This window comes from Tamandua tetradactyla, chromosome Y (genome assembly GCF_023851605.1).
Source record: "Tamandua tetradactyla isolate mTamTet1 chromosome Y, mTamTet1.pri, whole genome shotgun sequence".
Classification (NCBI taxonomy): domain Eukaryota; kingdom Metazoa; phylum Chordata; class Mammalia; order Pilosa; family Myrmecophagidae; genus Tamandua; species Tamandua tetradactyla.
Genome location: NC_135354.1, coordinates 3,865,688 through 3,890,296, shown reverse-complemented (window position 1 = coordinate 3,890,296; position 24,609 = coordinate 3,865,688).

Here is a 24,609-nt window from a genome sequence, read left to right as displayed (position 1 = left end):
ACATCTTGAGGAAAAAAAACGAAGCTGGAGGTCTTGCGCTGCCAGACTTTAAGGCATATTATGAAGCCACAGTGGTCAAAACAGCATGGTATTGGCATAAAGATAGATATATCGACCAATGGAATCGAATAGAGTGCTCAGATATAGACCCTCTCATCTATGGTCATTTGATCTTTGATAAGGGAGTCAAGCCAACTCACCTGGGACAGAACAGTCTCTTCAATAAATGGTGCCTAGAGAACTGGATATCCATATGCAAAAGAATGAAAGAAGACCCATCTCTCACACCCTATACAAAAGTTAACTCAAATGGATCAAAGATCTAAACATTAGGTCTAAGACCATAGAACAGTTAGAGGAAAATGTAGGGAGATATCTTATGAATCTTACAATTGGAGGTGGTTTTATGGACCTTACACCTAAAGCAAGAGCACTGAAGAAGGAAATAAATAAATGGGAACTCCTCAAAATTAAACAACTTTTGTGCATCACAGAACTTCATCAAGAAAGTAGAAAGACAGCCTACACAATGGGAATCAATATTTGGAAATGACATATCAGATAAAGGTCTAGTATCCAGAATTTATAATGAGATTGTTCAACTCAACAACAACATAAAGACAGCCAACCCAATTACAAAATGGGGAAAAAGACTTGAATAGACACCTCTCAGAGGAGGAAATACAAATGGCCAAAAGACACATGAAGAGATGCTCAATGTCCCTGGCCATTAGAGAATGCAAATCAAAACCACAATGAGATATCATCTCACACCCACCAGAATGGCCATTTTCAACAAAACAGAAAATGACAAGTGCTGGAGAGGATGCGGAGAAAGAGGCACACTTATCCACTGTTGGTGGAATGTCAAATGGTGCAACCACTGTGGAAAGCAGTTGGCGGTTCCTCAAAAAGCTGAATATAGAATTGCCATACGATCCAGCAATACCATTGCTGGGAATCTACTCAAAGGATTTAAGGGCAAAAACTCAAACAGATATTTGCACACCAATGTTTATAGCAGCGTTATTTACAATTGCAAAGAGATGGAAACAGCCAAATGTCCATCAACAGACGAGTAGCTAAACAAACTGTGGTATATACGTACGATGGAATATTATGCAGCGTTAAGACAGGATAAACTTATGAAGCATGTAATAACATGGATGGACCTAGAAAACATTATGCTGACTGAGTCTAGCCAAAAGCTAAAAGACAAATACTGTATGGTCCCAATGATGTGAATCAACACTCGAGAATAAACTTGGAATATGTCATTGGTAACAGAGTTCAGCAGGAGTTAGAAACAGGGTAAGATAATGGGTAATCGGAGCTGATGGAATACAGACGGTGCAATAGGACTAGATACAAAAACTCAAAAATGGACAGTACAGTAATACCTAATTGTAAAGTAATCATGTTAAAATACTGAACGAAGGAGGGCCGCGGTGGCTCAGCGGGCAAAGTGCTTGCCTGCTATGCCGGAGACCTCGGTTCGATTCCCGGCCCCAGCCCATGTAACAAAAAAACGGAAAAACAAAATACAATAAAACAAGAAAATGTTTAAAGATGTTTCCCTTTCTTCCTTCCTTCCTTCCTTCATCCTTCCTTCCTTCTCTTGTCTTTCCTTTAAAAAAAAAAAAAAAATACTGAACGAAGCTGCATCCAAGCTATAGGTTTTTGTTTTGTTTTGTTTTGTTTGTTTTGTTCTTATTATTATTACTTTTATTTTTTTTCTATATATTAACATTCTATATCTTTTTCTGTTATAATGCTAGTTCTTCTAAACCGATGCAAATGTACTAAGAAACGATGATCATGCATCTATGTGATGATGTTAAGAATTACTGATTGCATATGTAGAATGGTATGACATCTAAAAAAAAAAATGGTCAGCACAATACTGCCTAATTGTAATGTAATTATCTTGGAACGCTGAATGAAGCTGCATCTGATCTATAGTTTTTTTTTGTTTGTTTTTTGTTTTTCTCTTATATATTTTTGTACTTTTTATTTTTATTTGTGTTTCTCTCTGTGTTATCACTTTATTTCTTTACTGTTGTAGTGCTATTTCTTTCTCTAAATCGATGCATATGTACTGAGAAATGATGACCATACACCTATGTGATGATATTAAGAATTACTGATTGCATATGTAGAATGGATTGATTCTATTGTTGTGTTAGTTAATTTTTTTAATTAATAAAAAAAAAAAGAATATCAGCTTCAGTGACTCATAAATTTCATTGAATTACTTTTGCTGGATCTCAAAGCCTTTAGTTCATTTTATTAGTATACTTTACTGTCTTTGATTCAACTAGTGCTCCCAGATTTCAGAACAGTTGTTTAATAAGCTAATTATTACCTCATTCTCCCATAGAAATACTCCCACTCAGTTAAAGTGCTTGGCATGATATCATTTCAAGGCCCATAGTCTCAAATAAAGAGAAACTAAACCAGACTGAAGCCATCATCACTTCTTCTTGCCTACCTGACATTTTGGTCCTTTGAGGAACAATATAAAGCCAGTACATGATGTTAGAATAAATGCAAGCCTCAGTACAATCAGGCTGCTACTTTACAACCAGAAAGAAGAGCCTAGCAGCTACACAAAATTAAGATAAATGAAACATTGCCCCAGCATCACTGCTCTGTCCCTGCTTTAGTCTTTTAAGCCAGAGGCCAATACTTGGGCAATACAGGAAGCACATTATAGAAAAATGGACCTCTGGTTCTCATATATTGTTCACAGTTTCTGGTCCAACTTTTGCCAAACCCAACCTGTGTTCAGTATCATAATCTGATATCATTTTCCCACATTCTAAAATGCTCATTTTTCCTGTTTATGGCTTTATTTTATTTCTTCAGTGACATGTAAATAATCTTATGGATCACAATTCATTCTCAGTCTTTTGATTTACTGTTTCTAAAATGCAATCTCTTAATTGAAACCCCTATACCTTAAGAGTGACCTCTGCGGTTGGCAACTCCTTTTGTTTTTCTATGGCACCAATATTGTCATTGACTATCAATTCTCTGTCTTTATAATCATATGTAACATCTAATCTGGCCCCAGTTATTTATAAAAAAATTGCAAACACTCCCATACTTCTTTGTTTACTTCTACTTTCCACTCTGCTAATTAATTTCCTGACCCTCTAAATGTTTTTCTATTTTTCTCTAACTGTGATGTAGGATCTAATCAGAACTTCAATAAAATTTTAGAAATGACATCTCAAGGCTTTACCTAAGTACCAGAAAACCTATTTCAATATTATCAAATTAAGTATCAGGGTGAGGGAAAAAAGATTTTCCAAAAGTGCACCATTGCTTTACTTCACTTTTTAAAATAAAAGTTTTTTAGTTGTATGAGTAATGGGATCTTCAACTACAGTTGGATACAACATCCTAATTCATGTCATCCTATAGTCATAAGAATTCCTAATGAACACAGACACTGATGTTAAACCACAGGGTCACTTTGAGCCACACTTTTGTTCAATAACATGGTCTTTTCACCACATGAGAACATCCTTTTGTGAAATGGGTCCCTGTGCTATGGACAGCTTTAGAAAGATTGGTGATTTTGCATTAGCAGTTACGTAACTAGTGAAGAATTATTGCTTCCTTAACTTTGTGCTCTGTCTGCCCAGAGAAGAAATTGCTAAAAAAAAAAGCCAGATTGTTGGAGAAGCCATAAAATATTGCTCACATGGCTGCCGTGGCTGATGCAAGGCAACACAAAATGGCTAACCTGAAATCTGCCCTCCACCCTAGCAACAATGGTGACCAATCCCAGAAATCTGCCCTTTGCCCTAGCAATTATGGCCACCAATCCCCATCTGACACATGTCCCTGCATGCTCCCAGCCTATATAAGCCTGTGCACTTCCTCAATAAAGTGAACGCCTTCCACTCACACCTGAGGATTGTCTCCTCAGTCATGTGCTGTGTGTGCTTTGTGTGCTGTGCATCCTGTGTGACTCAGTATGGCCGCTTACCCCAGCCATCAGCTAACCAACACCAGATGGCCCTAGAGGAAGTTCCTCTAATGTTTCAGCTGTTTTTAAGACCCCAGGGAGGAACTCTTTTATGGCTGGTCATCATGGCCCTGCTTACTGGCCTATCTGCTCCCTGGATCTTGTGTAAGAACACGTGAGTCCCCTGTTAACTTTCCCTGAGCAGCAAGGTACATTATTCTGTTTCATGGTGCCTAATGAAAAAAATAAATCTGGGGGTATAAATGAGGAAACAGCAGACAAGGCAACATCTTGAATATGTCCATGGATTAATAGGACCTCAGCTAAAACAGAAGGAACAAACTCAAGAGAACCTATATATCAGATCATTTACAAGCCAGTGATACCATCTCCTATTTCTTCCTAAGGAGAGACCTCTTGGCAATAAGAAACCTGCAAATATTGCAAAAATTAATTTCCTTATCCACCACTGCAGCAAATCTTCCCTTACAATTTTCTCCAACTACCTCTAATAATGATGTCAGCTGTATATTCTTATACAGGTGACAGCCTATATAATTCACAATTTCCTTAATTTCGATAAAGTGAATAAGAGCATTTTAAAAAATTGCCATATCTGATAAAGCCAGTGACAGACTGGGGGAAAAAAGACCCTGACTGGTAGTGATTACAGATTTCTGTGATGTAAATACTTCCACCCTGGACAGTTTGAAACTATCAATGTTTTAATAACATGCTTGAAAAATTATAGAATATTTACCCACCAGCTCTTGAAGCCTCAAATGAGCAGTTCCCAGTTCACCTCTGGACATGGTACAATTAATGGTTTGTGGCAGGCATGTTTGGGATGGAATGAGTGTCTTATAAAGCCATGACAGGAAAGAATATAAATATACAATCAGCATGGTATTCCTCATAATGGTCTTGAGAACACAAATAAAAGGTATTTGGTTCACAGGATTTTTATTGCTTTCACGAAGTAATAAGAATGTTTGTTAGATTATGTTAATAAGAAATTCCCATACAATTTCAGTATTTAAAATAGCTCAAAAAGACAAGTAAGATTGCAAATAGAGGTGATAGTTTAAATCAGCAACAGAGGTAAAAATCCATTAAATTTCCTATATATAATAATAAAAATTATAGTAGGAAACTGGGAAATCTCACCTTTTGAATAGCTTTCTCTTCTAAATTCAGCTCTTGATTTTACTGGGCCCTTTTCTTTGTGTAATGAAATTTAGGAGGAAATGGGAAGCATGAGATAGCTATGCATATTTTGAGCTGTTGGCATGTAAGACCTGGAGTAGAAGGAATGCAAGAATTAGTAAGAATTGTAAACTATAAAGCACCTGAAAGTCTTCAGATCCTTTAAAATGGAACAGATGATCTAATTCCAGGGGTTTGGGTGCTTCATTTTCTGCTTCACAATAATATTCTATGAAGATCTCCTTCTACATAATGAGTAAGCAAAAAACAAACAAACAAGAAACTAAAACCAAACCAGAACAGGTAGCACTTTTTATATTGTCATATTGTTTTGATGGATCCAGGATCTGTTTCCCTAGAATACAACCCTTATGTTAAAAATGATTACAGAGGTGGGCCACGGTGGTTCAGCAGCAGAATTCTTGCCTGCAATCCTGGAGACCTGGGTTCAATTCCTGGTGCCTGCCCATGCCAAAAAAAAAAGACTGACAGGAGATGTTTATAGTTTGGTATGCAGTGAGTAGATTTTCCTTGCTCATGCCATTTCAAATCTTTCTGTGTTTTAAGTAAAAGTGCTTATTTTATTATTAATATGATATAGTATATAATCAAAATCATTCAAAGCATATATATTTGCATACACATGTATATATATTCTGTTTTATTTCCTTTAGTTACCTAATATCTCTTCAAAACAATTATAATGAGTAGTGACAGGCCTGGAAAATTGCCTTCTAGTGCCAGACTGCCTGCGTTGAAATCAAACTTCCTTGGAAGTTTGTGTTTGTTTATTTATCTTCTCTGTGCCTCAGTTACCACATCTGTAATTAGGTACTATGATAATAGCACCTATTTCCTATGGTTGTTGTGAATTTAATTACATTTATATCCTTTAACAAAAGTAGGCATGCTAAAAATACTCTTCTGAAATTTGCTTTCCTGCCTTACTAATAAATTTCATTTTGTCATGTCCACCTGATACCTTCTAAAAAACACACAATACTTGCATTTGATGTGAATTTTTCCAATCATTTTCTTTTATGAACAGTGCTGACATCATCATTCCAACTTAAAAATCCTGTGATTTAATTTCTGATAGCTGATGTATTTGAACATTCAATTTATACAGTTTTTGAATACTATCAAGAAAGATGGCATTTACTTAATTGTTAATCTTGTACTTGCACTTTAACTAGAAATTTAAGGTTTGTAATACTATTACCAAGAAATGGATAATCAGTATTGCACTTGTTTCCACTTGGATGTGTTTGGGAGAATTCAATACAAGGTGTTTGGAATATGTATAAGCAGTCATATTTCTTGTTTCATAGAAAGTGATGCATAATATTTTGAAAGTTGTGTCATTGATCCATGGATGACACACATGAATACTCCTTACCCTCGTTAGATGCAATATCACAGAGACAGTACCCACAGAAGGTAAATTCTATGAATCTATTTTGCTTCTAGTAAATTATGCCTCCTAAGAGGACTTACACTAATTTGGGATTTCTGGAGCCCAGTTTTGGTCAATCCTATGAAATACTGAGTCACATATTTGGTGAGACAAGTTTTCTTTCAGTGATGATGCCTGCTGAACGGTTCTGTAAAGCAAAACTAATAAACCTTCTAGGATGAAATTCATTTAAAAAAAGGAAATTGCCAAAAGGGTCTGTTTTTAACAAGCATAAAAGAAACTAGCATGACATATGTTGAAGACAGTAACGTACAGGACCTCTTTGTGGTTTCACAGAAAAGGTGGCAACCCAACCTCAGCATGGTAGCAATTATGTATAAAGAATAATGCATTCTCAACTTCAGTATGATAGTATTTATATTTTCAGGTACAATGTGATTTTAACTTCGTTGGGTTGGTAATTAAAATTAAGTAGGTGCATGAATAATTCATGATGAATAAAAATGGTTATTATGAAGAGAATGGCACTACTAGTCAGGTATTAAGGAATAAAAAAATTTGTTCTATCCTTTCAAAGATCCATTACCTCCAATGAAAAGGTTAAAGAGCTCACTTTTTAAAGCAAAAGCAAGTCTGTTTCCTGAAACATTTCAGTGTGTTTGAAATTCATTGATCCATTTACTCCTAGGAATTCCTACTGGGAACTCATTATTGAAGAACAGGATAAAATGTAATCTGAACATAATTTTATTTATGTCAACAGTAAGAAGAATTTTGTAGAATGTAGTTTTTTTAATGTCCAGTAATACATTTTAAGTTAGGATAACTTTTATTTCTTTTTAACATTAATGAATTTTTACATTGAATTTTAAATCTCAAATAAGAATGTATTCAGCCATTTGAAGAATAGCTAATTTAAAATAATGTTTTCAGCTGAAACACCAAATCTGATGCAGAAAATATTCCACTAGTCTCATCATTTTACAGCTACTTTGCTGAAGAGCAGACAATGTTAGAGACAATACAGGACTATATCCTTGTGTACTAATTTTACTTGCCAGGTTTTCTACCTAAAACACAGCCTCATTGCAATTCATGCCTAAGTGGAGCAAATTTCTCAGAATAAACTGCAAGAGACTATCTGCAGCTGCAAAAAAAAACATTAATCATATAATCTTCTTGAGTATCCTTATGCCATATTATGCTGATAATCCTGCTAAGCATAGCTCAGTGTCTGGAATTCTGCTGAATGAGGTTGTTAAAATTTTTTCCATGGTAACTTACTTGATCTTTGATCTGGAAGATAGATTCCCCTCAGTTGGGATATTTAATTCTCTGAACTGATGAAATGTTGATTAATCTCTGGCTCTTTAGCTACAATGAACTATGCAGAACATCTAAACAAAATTAAAGGTTCAAGACTATTGCTTGTGTTTCTTATAGTGTCATTTAAAGGATACTAAGCCTACTTATAAAAATGAGAATGTAACATAACACTATTACATACAAATTTAATTTTCTAGGTAATGAATAAAAGGAGTCCTAAAAAACCTCAAACAGATTGCTATGTGTGCCTTTTAATAAAATGAGAAGTGATTAGAAAACCAGAAGATAAGTTGCTGTCAAGGTTTGACAGATGGAATTAATATAATATTATTTATTGATCTTTTCTATTACTTTTTTTTTTTTAGTATTGAGAGATGAAAACATTTCAAAACACGAGTAATGGCATACAATATCTATGATGGCAAAATCAAGACCAGTAAAACTTGAGAACAAATTTGCATCACTTTGACCCAGAGATAAAGTTAGCAGACTGTTGCCAGTAGGGAGCAGATCACTGGAGGAGGGAAGATTCTGCAACTGACTATTTCTAAAATCAGGAGCAAGGGAAAAGTTCCCAGCATGTGGATACTTGAAGAGGTGGTACACATGTACAAGTCCTTTGAAATCTGAGTATTCACAAAGTACAGATTGCCTGACTATTGGCTCATTATATTACAGTGGCAGTTTTGGTTTGGGGAGGGGATGTGGACAACTTCATTGGGTCAAATCATCTCCTTGTTTAGCAAATGCTTACCTTTCCATGGCAGGAATTTTGCTGCCTGCAGCCTGACTTTGGTTAAGACCCAGTATGTGATATCACTACACAGGACCCAAGCAAGGCCTTGAAATCTGGTTAAAGAGACTTGCCTGGCCCTCTCACATTCTGCCTTTCTTCCTAAGAAGAAGTGTGTTGGGTAGCTGATGGCTTAAGGAGGACACACTGGAGCAGACTGAGAAACAGTCCTTCAGCTTAAAATCACTTCCAAGTCAGCCTGGCTCAGATCAATCAAACCCTAGATGATGTGTCTATGCCAGGTGAGAAATACATGCTTGCTGTTAAATATCATGGAGCTCTGGTATGACATTATGCAGCATCATTCTGGCAGTAGCTAACTGATAAATTCTTTAACTCAGCAAATCTATTATTTTACCAAGCAACTTTGATAGAATTAAGCCAAGAGTGCATAGATTAAGCCTATAGGAATAAAAGCTAAGCAGCATCAGAAAGAGCAGAGATAATGAAATTGATGGTAACCACAATGGAAACAGAACTAAATGCTTCACTCACATTGTCTCATTTTATAGAAAAGACACAATTCTCACAATTGGAATGCCTACAATTCACATTTTACTAGTTTGAAAGACGAGAATGGCAGGTAAATTGAATTCAGCATTTCACTCAAATTTAACCCTTTATAGGGTCAAGTTGCTCCCACCTGTAGATATGGGAATAAATCCTCACCTAGTATGAAATAAATGGTCTCAGATGAAGTAAAGTGACAACAAAGGCAGAGCTCTTTACCACTGATGCTGTATCACTCTGCCCTTGTGACAAATGTCAGTGTTCTTGTCTTATAATTTTGTATGGGTCATTCAGTCCTTAACTCTTCAACAGAAAAATGACCTTAGAAAATGACTATCCCTGCCTCATCCTTTCTAGCATTCTTGAGAGAGAGAGACAGAGACAGAGAGAAGAAGAGGACATATGTATGATTAATATGCATGATCATAATATATTATTAATTTTTCCTAGAGTTAGAGGAAGCTTCAAAAACAAGGGACTGTCTCTGTTTCTTAAAAAACATGAAGATTTACTAGTGGGGATGAAGTTTGGTTATCCTAAGCAGAGAAAAGCGAATGTTGGGGCTATTGAGCCATGTGGCTGCTGGAGAACTGGGAGAAAGGTGTTGAGATTAGGGAACAGAGGTAGCATATGTGTGGGCAGGCAGGTGTGGGGTGGGGGTGGGCAGTGGATGGGGTTACAGATGGTGAAGCCTTAAAGTGGAAATGCAATTACTGCCTCACAAGTCACGTTAAATCAGGCATCTATCATTCAGCCAATGTGTATTTTTTAGGGTGAAAAGTGAAATTTAATTTTATCTGTGTTTTACAAACAAAACTCTTGGTTAGTGTGGAAAACAGATGTGGGGCGGAAGAATCTAGAGATAGAGACTAGTTAGAAGAGAAAAGGTTACTTATGATATTTCAAGAAAGAGAAAAGTTTACTTATGATATTTCAGTTGAGAGGTGGCACTATGAGACAGAGTTAGTGAAATGGAGAAGAGGGATGAATATAAGACACTCCAGAAGGCAGTGGGAATTGCTGGAATTAGTATTCCTTGGTCTAGTGTTGATCCTTTGTGGTTCCCACTTTAATTTTAACTCATCCAGACCTCGATTCCTGCCCTGACTTGTGATGTGTTACCAAGTAAATAAAGAAAAATGTCATCAAAGCTGAGCAATGCTAAAGTTAAGTTTTATTTGTAATCATTGGAGTACTGTTCCATTAGACCTTATCACTTACAAACTATTTTTAACAATGTTAGTGGTTTAACTGTTGATGCACAAATGGGTGCTAATTACACTTGAATTTGATTCATACATTGTAAGTGCAGAAGGCCTTACTTGAAAATATATGTTATCTAGTGCATTATTGAACGTATTTTTTATTGTATGCTGTATGACAGGGGTCACATTTCATTATATTTCCCTGTGAGTATCCCATTATTGCAGCACTGTTTGTTGAATTTTTGTTTGTTTGTTTTGATTGCATTTTATGGGAGAAGTGCATAGACTGGGCATAGAACCCAGGTCTCCTGCATGGCAGGCAAGAATTCTTCTGCTGAACTACCTTTGCACCCCTTTGATATATTTTAAAGAAATATAAATTGAATCTTTGAAAAATGTAAATTTTTTAAATGCAGGCTGCTTTTCTATTTTAATTGAGACTTTCTCAAAATCAATATGTCAATAGTGTAAGACTTCAACATAAAGTTACATTATCATTCATCAATAATAAGCATGGAAGAAATATTCAAAAGGAAAAGCCCAACATCCTACCATATATAGATCTGAGAGTGTTTTATTCCTGCATTGTTAATCATATGCAAATACGGAATAGAACTATTGATACATTCATCTTCATAATGTCTTTTCAGCTTGTTAAAGTGAAGTATAAGACACTCCTGGAGGAGTAATAGGCTGCACATAATGGAATGGGGGGTGAAAAGTTTAGTTCTGTCTGCTTAATTAGTTTCTAATTTCTCCATAATCTCATCATGAGTCTCTAACAGAAAATAATACTGACCATACATATGGTACAAGTGTGTGCTGACATTTTAGATCATTCTCAAGGGAGTCACTAAATTATTTACTAAGTTTAGTGTACTACTAATTCAAATTGGATTTCACCTCCAGTTTAATTTTAAATTTGATGAGTAAACAACACTCAATGAGCATCATAGTCTTATTGGAATTAAGTGTAGTAATGTGCCCACTGCAATGCTGGTGAGCAAAAATCTGAGAATTTGCCCTGCTTTATTTTAAGCACAAGTCTTCACATTACATGCCTCAATCAGATAAAAAGGGAAAAAAACAATACACTTTGCATACTTAGATAAAAACAAAACACATAATCAGCAATAATGATTTAAAAACAGACTCATTTCTATAGTGCCCAAATTAAACAAAATTTTGAGTTTTTCTTGTGAGTTACTGACAACTTAGCAAAAACAATGTTTTGCTGATGTTTACAATGTTGATGTCTGGAGATATCTGACAATTTTTTGTATGTGTGAATAAGATAATCCTGTAGAAAGTTACTGATTTTCCACCTCAAAACTCACTACAAACTGGGTCACTTTGATACCTAGTCTATTATCTTTTTTTTAATGGAAAGAGCTAGTTCTAATAAATCCTATTCTCAAATGAAAATTTTCCTGCAGGGAACTCATTATTTTTTCTAAATGCCTTTGTCTTTGAGTCTTCTTTTGACACCTGATTCAAAGTAAGGCTCAATAAACTGTTGCTATTATTGTTGTTATTATTAGCGCAGGCATTTTCATAGTGAATGTTATGTATGTAGTTCCATTTACACATAACCTTTCAAGCTGAAAGTGTTCTGGGGAACTTAGCAGGAGTGTGACATTGGATGGACAAAAGACTTGAATAAACATGCATTTATATGAAACAGTACTGTATGTCTCCCTAAGTTCAAGTAAGCATAATATTCTATGCCTAGATATATAATATTCTATTCCATCAATGAACATGCAAGATTCTGTATCACATAAATCATGCCTACTTGAACCATTAAGGAAACATCCCTGAGAATTCTGAATATCTAGTTGTAATTTAATATATATTTACTCTACAGGCACTACCAACCAGTCCTAACTGACAAACCTTCAGCAAAGACTGACCATTGCCAATAGTTAAGCTTAGATAATCTGATCAGTTTGAACATGTTGATAATTCTAGACACAGCTCATCCATCAGCCCAGACTAACAACTCCAGGTGAGACATAATGACTGACCCATATAGTTAACCCTAGAAGCAGATGACAATTTCCAACAAATCAACTAATCTGGGGACTCTTCCCCCAATGTCCCAGGAGAACCTGGCCTGTCCACACCCTTGAAAAAATGGAGATGGCCAAGTTGTGTTACTAAAGATTCTCTAATAGGTCACTTCTATCTTCAGTGTCAGTGCTTCAAAATGTTTTCTCAAGGTTCAGTTGGGCAAGGTTTTATGTAATGAATTCCAATAAACTCTCAGGAATCCAGTGATTCAGTGAAAACTATGTCTGTTGATTTATAAATATTGACTCTCTGTAGTGAAGGATAGATAATACTTTTTTAATTTTTAAAAGCATTTCTTAGTGCTCATTTTTTAAATCTTTTCAAAATTAATTCAGAAAGTGTTTATAGTAAGTAATGTTAATGTGCACCCTTTTTGGAACTTCAGAGAAAGAAAACTGTATTTCATAAATGCTTTTGCTATTAACTCTCTCCCAAGAACAAACTTGGACAAAATCTATTCATGCCTTACAAAAACATCTATTTAGTAATAAAAATATATTGTGCCCTCATATTAATTTTATCACTGAATTTATTTAGTATTTAATATGATATGAATGAGGTTGTGTTTACAGTAAATTATTTAAATAAATAAAAATAATTAAAGTTTCATTTTAGCAATTAAAATCTGTTAGAACGATGAACATATGTTACACTAAGTACTGTCAATTTTCTAAACATTGCACTTAATCTTATTCATTCATCATTATACTCAAGGAGGATATGTTGATCATGTACTGCCCATTTGGAATTTGAAGATCAATATGTTGACACAAAATATATGGAATTAGAGCGGGCAATGGTGACTCAGTAGCAGATGTCTTGCTTGCTGTGCCAGAAACCTGGGTTCAATTCCCAGTGCTTGCCCATGAAAAAGAAAAATATATATTTGGAATTATAGTCTGTGTCTTTAAGTATAAAATCCATTTTGAAAAGTAAACCACATTGAAATATGAAATGCAAACATATCAAAGCATAATTTTAATGGTTCTTTACAGTCTAAACTGTCCTTACACAGTCATTCAAATCTCTTTATAATCTGAATCTAACATAATTTTTATCCTAACTTCCATTATTATTATTATTATTATTATTAGTTTTTTGCATGGGCAGCCACAGGGAATCAACCTGGGTCTGGCATGGCAGGTGAGAATTCTGCTACTGAGTCACCATTGCATTGCCCTATTTTCTACATTATTTTGTAACTCAACATTTTATTACACCATCTACTTGATATTTCATGATCCCCTACATCATTTATTTTCCTGCTAAATGAAATAAAGTTATACAAGGAAAATATGAGAAGACACAATGTAAAATGGAATATGAGATGAATGGAATCCAACCAAGTACACAAAGGTCTTGGCCATCTGGCAAAGGAATTCTGCTTTGACTTGATGGTCATCTCAGAGCCTCTGTGTTTTCTTTCAGTCTTATTTTCTTTGTGAAAGGTCTTTCTCTGGTTCCAGGTCTGGGATAAACCTTGGTTACCTGGTTACTTTGGTTTAGAGGTCATTCTGAAATTTAAAAGGAGGTTTGATCCAGCACTTAGGAGATGGAATACGAACAAGAAAACAGCAAGAAGTGTTTCTTATTGTCCATTTTCATGGAATTTAGTTTTAAGAAATCTTCATCTTTCCTAAGGCCAACACTAAGATTAAAGGTTTGGAGGTAAATAAAAAATCAAGCATTACCTCCCCTCTTGTAACTAACAAAACAAATCTTGCAGCCAGAACAGCAGATCTGGCTTTGTAAAATTGCAATCAAAGCTGTTCTGTTGATCAGCCAGCAAAGGATCTCAAGTGGTAATCTGGAAGTTTACCACCTCCATGATGCTTTCAGTCCTAGTTAGCAAATACCCCCTCCTAGGCTGAAATCTGTCTTCTGCGAGTAACCCTGAGAGCCATAAGGTCTATAAACCCAACAGGAAGTGTCTATTCTTGTCAAAATCCCATTATAAATAGGTACATTTTAGAGACAAATGTTGTTTAACTTTACATAGTTTAAATCTAAAACCAAAACCCATAGGAACACATATTCCTATATATCTTCTGCTCTTAATGCAAAATATTTGATGGTGTGTTATTTGCATTTTCAAAGGTAAAATGGACATAGGCTTATAGAGACATACAAATAACATTCAGAAGTATACAGAGATAGACAGAAGGAGACAATTAAACCATCTGACAACTATAAAGAAATGACAAAAACTGTGAGAAAAGTCACAAAGATTGTAGCAATGAAAAATATTACTTTTTGAGTATTTGAAAATGTGATACTAATTCCCCTAATACCTGATACTTTGAACTTTTCTTCCAAGGTTTTCACATTACTTAGTTTAACCAGTTTTAAATTAGCTTAGGAAAACTTTGCTTTAAATGCAAATTTATTTAGCAAATACTACTCTGGAATTTTAGAGGGAGATTTTAAATAATAATTTGTTCATTTTTGTCAAATTAAAAAATTAGTGGAAATTTTGAGTAATAATTCCTGTGAAAAAAATAAACATATCAGTGAATACTGTATCCAAAACATTATCATTTTTACCCTTTTCCCCACAGAAACAAAGCATGACAATCAAAAACATTTAAAAGTATAATCTTGATAAGAACATAGACATTTAAGGAAAATAACTAGATGTCTATATTTAAGAGAAAGTCATTAATTTTATAATCCATAGTATATATAGGAAAGCCACTACAAAAGTGGGTTTTAGGGTTTTTACTTTTCCTTTTTTTTTTTTTTTTTTTTTTTTATTAACGGAAAGAAAAAAAAGAAATTAACACAACATTTAGAAATCATACCATTCTACATATGCACTCAGTAATTCTTAACATCATCACATAGATGCATGATCATTGTTTCTTAGTACATTTGCATCAGTTTAGAGGAACTAGCAACACAACAGAAAAAGATATAAAATGTCAATATAAAGAAAAGAAATAAAAGTAGTAGTAATAGTAAAAAACAACAACAACAAACAAACCAACAAGCAAACAAAAACAAAAAAAAACCCTATAGCTCAGATGCAGCTTCATTCAGTATTTTAACATGATTACTTTACAATTAGGTATTATTGTGCTGTCCATTTTTGAGTTTTTGTATCTAGTCCTGTTGCACAATCTGTATCCCTTCAGCTTCAATTACCCATTGTCTTACCCTGTTTCTAACTCCTGCTGAACTCTGTTACCAATGACATATTTCAAGTTTATTCTCGAATGTCCGTTCACAACAGTGGGACCATACAGTATTTGTCCTTTAGTTTTTGGCTGGATTCACTCAGCATAATATTCTCTAGGTCCATCCATGTTATTACATGGTTCACAAGTTTATCTTGTCTTAAAGCTGCATAATATTCCATCGTATGTATATACCACAGTTTGTTTAGCCACTCTTCTGTTGATGGAGATTTTGGCTGTTTCCATCTCTTTGCAATTGTAAATAACGCTGCTATAAACATTGGTGTGCAAATGTCCGTTTGTGTCTTTGCCCTTAAGTCCTTTGAGTAGATACCTAGCAATGGTATTGCTGGGTCGTATGGCAATTCTATATTCAGCTTTTTGAGGAACCGCCAAACTGCCTTCCACAGTGGTTGCACCCTTTGACATTCCCACCAACAGTGAATAAGTGTGCCTCTTTCTCCGCATCCTCTCCAGCACTTGTCATTTTCTGTTTTGTTGATAATGGCCATTCTGGTGGGTGTGAGATGATATCTCATTGTGGTTTTGATTTGCATTTCTCTAATGGCCAGGGACATTGAGCATCTCTTCATGTGCCTCTTGGCCATCCGTATTTCTTCTTCTGGTAGGTGTCTGTTTAAGTCTTTTTCCCATTTTGTAATTGGGTTGGCTGTCTTTTTGTTGTTGAGTTGAATAATCTCTTTATAAATTCTGGATACTAGACCCTTATCTGATATGTCATTTCCAAATATTGTCTCCCATTGTGTAGGCTGTCTTTCTACTTTCTTGATGAAGTTCTCTGATGCACAAAAGTGTTTAATTTTGAGGAGTTCCCATTTATTTATTTCCTTCTTCAGTGTTCTTGCTTTAGGTTTAAGGTCCATAAAACCACCTCCAGTTGTAAGATCCATAAGATATCTCCCAACATTTTCCTCTAACTGTTTTATGGTCTTAGACCTAATGTTTAGATCTTTGATCCATTTTGAGTTAACTTTTGTATAGGGTGTGAGAGATGGGTCTTCTTTCATTCTTTTGCATATGGTTATCCAGTTCTCTAGGCACCATTTATTGAAGAGACTGTTCTGTCCCAGGTGAGTTGGTTTGACTGCCTTATCAAAGATCAAATGTCCATAGATGAGAGGGTCTATATCTGAGCACTCTATTCGATTCCATTGGTCGATATATCTATCTTTATGCCAATACCATGCTGTTTTGACCACTGTGGCTTCATAATATGCCTTAAAGTCAGGCAGCGCGAGACCTCCAGCTTCGTTTTTTTTCCTCAAGATGTTTTTAGCAATTCGGGGTACCCTGCCCTTCCAGATAAATTTGCTTATTGGTTTTTCTATTTCTGAAAAATATGTTGTTGGGATTTTGATTGGTATTGCATTGAATCTGTAAATCAATTTAGGTAGGATTGACATCTTAACTATATTTAGTCTTCCAATCCATGAACACGGTACGCCCTTCCATCTATTTAGGTCTTCTGTGATTTCTTTTAACAGTTTTTTGTAGTTTTCTTTATATAGGTTTTTTGTCTCTTTGGTTAAATTTATTCCTAGGTATTTTATTCTTTTAGTTGCGATTGTAAATGGGATTCGTTTCTTGATTTCTACCTCAGCTTGTTCATTACTAGTGTATAGAAAAGCTACAGATTTTTGAATGTTGATCTTGTAGCCTGCTACTTTGCTGTACTCATTTATTAGCTCTAGTAATTTTGTTGTGGATTTTTCTGGGTTTTCTACATATAGTATCATATCGTCTGCAAACAGTGATAGTTTTACTTCTTCCTTTCCAATTTTGATGCCTTGTATTTCTTTTTCTTGCCTAATTGCTCTGGCTAGAACTTCCAACACAATGTTGAATAATAGTGGTGATAGTGGACATCCTTGTCTTGTTCCTGATCTTAGGGGGAAAGTTTTCAATTTTTCCCCATTGAGGATGATATTAGCTGTGGGTTTTTCATATATTCCCTCTATCATTTTAAGGAAGTTCCCTTGTATTCCTATCTTTTGAAGTGTTTTCAGCAGGAAAGGATGTTGAATCTTGTCAAATGCCTTCTCTGCATCAATTGAGATGATCATGTGATTTTTCTGCTTTGATTTGTTGATATGGTGTATTACATTAATTGATTTTCTTATGTTGAACCATCCTTGCATACCTGGGATGAATCCTACTTGGTCATGATGTATAATTCTTTTAATGTGTTGCTGGATACGATTTGCTAGAATTTTATTGAGGATTTTTGCATCTGTATTCATTAGAGAGATTGGTCTGTAGTTTTCTTTTTTTGTAATATCTTTGCCTGGTTTTGGTATGAGGGTGATGTTGGCTTCATAGAATGAATTAGGTAGTTTTCCCTCCACTTCGATTATGTTGAAGAGTTTGAGGAGAGTAGGTACTAATTCTTTCTGGAATGTTTGATAGAATTCACATGTGAAGCCGTCTGGTCCTGGACTTTTCTTTTTAGGGAGGTTTTGAATAACTAATTCAATCTCTTTACTTGTGATTGGTTTGTTGAGGTCGTCTATTTCTTCTTGAGTCAAAGTTGGTTGTTCATGTCTTTCCAGGAACCTGTCCATTTCTTCTAAATTGTTGTATTTATTAGCGTAAAGTTGTTCATAGTATCCTGTTATTACCTCCTTTATTTCTGTGAGGTCAGTAGTTATGTCTCCTCTTTCATTTCTAATCTTATTTATTTGCATCCTCTCTCTTCTTCTTTTTGTCAATCTTGCTAAGGGCCCATCAATCTTGTTGATTTTCTCATAGAACCAGCTTCTGGTCTTATTGATTTTCTCTATTGTTTTCATGTTTTCAATTTCATTTATTTCTGCTCTAATCTTTGTTATTTCTTTCCTTTTGCTTGCTTTGGGATTAGTTTGCTGTTCTTTCTCCAGTTCTTCCAAGTGGACAGTTAATTCCTCCATTTTTGCCTTTTCTTCTTTTCTGATAAAGGCATTTAGGGCAATAAATTTCCCTCTTAGCACTGCCTTTGCTGCGTCCCATAAGTTTTGATATGTTGTGTCTTCATTTTCATTTGCCTCTAGGTATTTACTAATTTCTCTTGCAATTTCTTCTTTGACCCACTTGTTGTTTAAGAGTGTGTTGTTGAGCCTCCATGTATTTATGAATTTTCTGGCACTCCGCCTATTATTGATTTCCAACTTCATTCCTTTATGATCCGAGAAAGTGTTGTGTATGATTTCAATCTTTTTAAATTTGTTAAGACTTGCTTTGTGACCCAGCATATGGTCTATCTTTGAGAATGATCCATGAGCACTTGAAAAAAAGGTGTATCCTGCTGTTGTGGGATGTAATGTCCTATAAATGTCTGTTAAGTCAAGTTCATTTATAGTAATATTCAGGTTCTCTATTTCTTTATTGATCCTCTGTGTAGATGTTCTGTCCATTGATGAGAGTGGTGAATTGAAGTCTCCAACTATTATGGTATATGTGTCTATTTCCCTTTTCAGTGTTTGTAGTGTATTCCTCACGTATTTTGGGGCATTCTGGTTCGGTGCGTAAATATTTATGATTGTTATGTCTTCTTGTTTAATTGTTCCTTTTATTAGTATATAGTGTCCTTCTTTGTCTCTTTTAACTGTTTTACATTTGAAGTCTAATTTGTTGGATATTAGTATAGCCACTCCTGCTCTTTTCTGGTTGTTGTTTGCATGAAATATCTTTTCCCAACCTTTCACTTTCAACCTATATTTATCTTTGGGTCTAAGATGTGTTTCCTGTAGACAGCATATCGAAGGATCCTGTTTTTTAATCCATTCTGCCAGTCTATGTCTTTTAATTGGGGAATTCAGTCCATTGACATTTAGAGTTATTACTGTTTGGATAATATTTTCCTCTACCATTTTGCCTTTTGTATTATATATATCATATCTGTCTTTCCTTCTTTCTACACTTTTCTCCATGTCTCTCTCTTCTGTCTTTTTGTATCTGACTCTAGTGCTTCCTTTAGTATTTCTTGCAAAGCTGGTCTCTTGGTCACAAATTCTCTTAGTGACTTTTTGTCTGAGAATGTTTTAAATTCTCCCTCATTTTTGAAGGACAATTTTGCTGGATATAGGAGTCTTGGCTGGCAGTTTTTCTCTTTTAGTAACTTAAATATATCATCCCACTGTCTTCTAGCTTCCATGGTTTCTGCTGAGAAATCTACACATAGTCTTATTGGGTTTCCCTTGTATGTGACGGATTGTTTTTCTCTCGCTGCCTTCAAGATCCTCTCTTTCTCTTTGACCTCTGACATTCTAACTAGTAAGTGTCTTGGGGAACGCCTATTTGTGTCTAATCTCTTTGGGGTGCGCTGCACTTCTTGGATCTGTAATTTTAGGTCTTTCATAAGAGTTGGGAAATTTTCAGTGATAATTTCTTCCATTAGTTTTTCTCCTCCTTTTCCCTTCTCTTCTCCTTCTGGGATACCCACTACACGTATATTTGTACGGTTCACATTGTCCTTGAGTTCCCTGATACCTTGTTCAAATTTTTCCATTCTTTTCCGGATAGTTTCTGTTTCTTTTTGGAGTTCATATGTTTCATCCTCCAAATCACTAATTCTATCTTCTGTTTCTTTAAATCTGTCATTGTAGGTATCCATTGTTTTTTCCATCTTTTCTATTTTATCTTTCACTTCCATAAGTTCTGTGATTTGTTTTTTCAGTTTTTCTATTTCTTCTTTATGTTCAGCCCATGTCTTCTTCATGTCCTCCCTCAATTTATCGATTTCGTTTTTGAAGAGGTTTTCCATTTCTGTTCGTATATTCAGCATTAGTTGTTTCAGCTCCTGTATCTCATTTGAACTATTGGTTTCTTCGTTTGACTGGGCCATATGTTCAATTTTCTGAGCGTGGTCCGTTATCTTCTGCTGGCGTCTGGGCATTTAGTCAGATTTCCCCGGGTGTTCGACCCCACAGGTTGAAAGATTTTTCTGCGCAGTCTCTGGGTTCTGTTCTTCCTATCCTGCCCAGTAGGTGGCACACGTGGCACACGCCTGTCTGTGGGTTCCACCAGCGAAAGTTGCTGTGGGTCCCTCAACTCTGGAAAACTCTCGCCGTAGGGGATGTTCGGCAACCGAAGCGTCTTGGAAGAATGCCAGCCGGCCCAGGGTTCCAAACGCGGGGAGGGTCGCCGGCTGTCGCAGCACAGGAGAGCGTCCGGCCAAATTAGCTAGTCGGCCCGGGGCACCAAGCGTGGCGGGAGGGCGCCAGCTGTTGTAGCCCGGGAGAGTGCACTGCTCCCAGCCGACGGGGGAGTCACGTGTTTGGAAGGGATCCCCCGGTCACTGTTCTCCGCAGTCTGGGGATTTCCGACCCAACTATCTCAGTTGTTCCGGGGGGCCTCGTGTGGTGGGGGCACCAGCCGCCGCGGCCTAAGGGGACCGCCTGTCCAATTCTACCAGCTGGCCTGGGAAGGTGGAAGGGAGGGACTCCGGTCGCTTGCTGTCCCACCCAGGAAAGCCCGTGCCCCTTGGTGATCTCACCGGAGCTGGTTCTCCCAGATAGTCAGCCGTTCCAGGATGGGGTACGCTGTCCCTTTGATTTCCCTCGTGGCTCCGGGAGCTGCTCTGTATTATCTCCACTCCCCCAGTAGTTGTTCTGGAGGAGGAAAGGTGAGGGCGGCAAGGCTGTCGAGGCTGGTGGCGGAGGAGCACGGTGAAGGCGGGGGAAGAGGGCACCGTGTTGGTTGGAGAGCAGCCGGAGCAGGAGGGGGAGGAGGGGGGTAGAGAGGGGGTAGGGAGGTCGGGCGGCTCGGCTGCTGCGGGGCGCGTGCGCCGCGCGGCGGTCCGGCGGAGAGAGAGAGGGGGTAGGGAGGTCGGGCGGCTCGGCTCCTGCGGGGCGCGTGCGCCGCGCGGCGGTCCGGCGGAGAGAGAGAGGGGGTAGGGAGGTCGGGCGGCTCGGCTGCTGCGGGGCGCGTGTGCCGCGCGGCGGTCCGGCGGAGAGAGAGAGGGGGTAGGGAGGTCGGGCGGCTCGGCTGCTGCGGGGCGCGTGCGCCGCGCGGCGGTCCGGCGGAGAGAGAGAGGGGGTAGGGAGGTCGGGCGGCTCGGCTGCTGCGGGGCGCGTGCGCCGCGCGGCGGTCCGGCGGAGAGAGAGAGGGGGTAGGGAGGTCGGGCGGCTCGGCTGCTGCGGGGCGCGTGCGCCGCGCGGCGGTCCGGCGGAGAGAGAGAGGGGGTAGGGAGGTCGGGCGGCTCGGCTGCTGCGGGGCGCGTGCGCCGCGCGGCGGTCCGGCGGAGAGAGAGAGGGGGTAGGGAGGTCGGGCGGCTCGGCTGCTGCGGGGCGCGTGCGCCGCGCGGCGGTCCGGCGGAGAGAGAGAGGGGGTAGGGAGGTCGGGCCTTTACTTTTCCTTTTATGTGATAGAGCTTAAAAAGATGAAAGACAAGCTTTTGTGTTTACATCTGGAGTATAAATGCAGCTCAGTATGAGAAAAGGACATTCCATGAAGTACAATGTCAGAAACATTCTCAGTCAGAATTCCAGAAATAGCAAGTGTCCTGGTTTGCTAGCTGCTGGAATGCAATATACCAGAATGGAATGGCTTTTAACAAGGGGAATTTAATGAGTTGCTGGTTTACAGTTCTAAGGACAAGAAAATGTCCCAATTAAAACAAGTCTATAGAAATGTCCAGTCACAGGCATCCAGGGAAAGATACCTTGATTCAAGAAGGCTGATGAAGTTCGGGGTTTCTCTCTCAAGTGAGAAGGCATGTGGCAAACACAGTCAGGGCTTCTCTCTCAGCTGGAAGGGCACATGGCGAACATGGCATCATCATCTGCTTGTTTTCTTTTCTGGCTTCTGGTTTCATGAAGATCCCCAGGAGGCATTTTCCTTCTTCATCTCCAAAGGTTGTTGGCTCATGTACTCTCTGCATCTCATGGTTACATCGTTCTGCTTTCTCTGAATCTCTCATTTCCCTTTTATAGGACTCCAATAAACCAATCAAGACCCACCCAAATGGGTGGAGACATGTCATCCCTTAATCCAGTTTAACAACCACTCTTGACTAAACCACATCATCCAGGGAGATGATCTCATTACAGTTTCAAACATACAGTACTGAACAGAGATTATTTTACCTTTATATAATGGGATTTATATTAAAACATGGCTTTTCTTAAGGGGCATGCTTCCTTTCAAACCAGCACAGCAAGATATTAAATAGATAATTAAAACGTCTTCAAGGTTTAAACCATAGGGGCTTAGGGTTTTAATCATGTAGTGTATACTCATCAGAAGTTTTTGCTTTTATCTTGATCATATTTTGATGTTCTCTTTGGGGGAAGAAAGACCAAGCTCTGCTTTTAAAAGTTTTGGTTAGATAGGATCTGATATTAGCATGCTTAACACAAAATAGCTATCATTTCATTGGATGGCTGGCAGAAGCCTTCGGCAATGCTGTCTTGAAGAAACATAATGGGCTTCTCAATTTCTGAAGAAATTGGAAAGCTGTGGGAACTTCTGTGTCATGACATAAGAATTGTGTTACCCAGGGGTAAGAATTTCTTTTTCTTGTCAGGGAAAGAAGCAAACAGAAGGTTGTATTTAATTTAGAACCACAGATTTAGGTTGTATTCCAAATAATTTTTAAACATAATCCAAAGATAAGTGCATAAATTTGGTAGCAAGGTGCTTATTAAATAAAAGAACAAATATCTAAATATGTTAAGAGCATTGACAACATTAAAGATATATACAGCTTGGAATTTTACCCATTCCCTTTTCTTGGTGTGTGCAGCATTATTTTTTTTTCTATTTCACTTTCTACATCTGAAAAAGGCATTATCAGCATTCTTGCTAACTGTGGGAACAAACATTAGTACACACAAGAATGTTCATAACAATGATATACTATCAGTTTCACATTAAATTTTGTTTCCTAAAGTTGCAAGCAGCTGGCCTCAGGATGGCTGCGGTAAACTGTGGAGATTGTTATGTAGAGCAGTCTGGGAGGAAGAGAATGTTTACCCCAAACAGTTATGTTAAGTATGAATAACACTGAAAGATAAGAACTTTGCTCCCTCAGGAAATGCATGCATGCCTATTGTCATCCTGTGGTATATAACCAGGATCTGGTTAAGAATAAAATTGTCTGAAGTCTGTCTGAAGTAAACTCAAGCTTCAGACCCCCTGAGCCCGTCTGTGTCTTTCTTTCTTTCTTTTTTTCTCATCATTCCTTAATATCCTTCAAGCTCTGTTTCAATAGGAAGCAACATAGACTTCCTAAAGTTAGAATTAAGACCAAGTTTGCAATAAAGTTGCATATAACCTGCATAGTACAAAAGATCATATGGTCATTAAACATTTGTCTATACCAATATTTATATCTGTCCTTTTATCACATTTAGGGAAAATATATATATGTGAGTTGAAATTATAGTATCCCTTTAATATCTCAGACTAAAAACAAAGAATATATTTCTCCATTATATTAAATGAAGACCCTTAAATAATAGTTAAATAGTCCTTCATATAATGCTAATAAAATGAGTATTAAAATAAGATTTCATTTTTTCATAAGAAGTCAAAACTACATATTTTATAAAGAATGAAGAAATTAAATCTTCTAATTTGACTTTTGCATTGGATGAGAAAATTACAGTAGCTATAGAAATCATATCAGTGGAAATGTTCTTATTTACAAATGAGTTGTAAGTGGTAAAACTGCAGATGCTGTTTATACTTTGACTTAATTGCTTGAATACACATGCAGGTGGAGAAAATGCTAACTTGTACATATTTGAATATTTGCTTGGTGGAAAAGCAAAATACCCTTCACTTTGTAAAAAGAATTTGCAGAGTAATATCAATTAAATAAATAAAATATAATTGATGCTTTTAAAGCATCATTTGCAAATTGAAATGGATTTTTAAAATTCACTATTTCTTCATCAAATATATATTTTAAAGTATATTTCAAT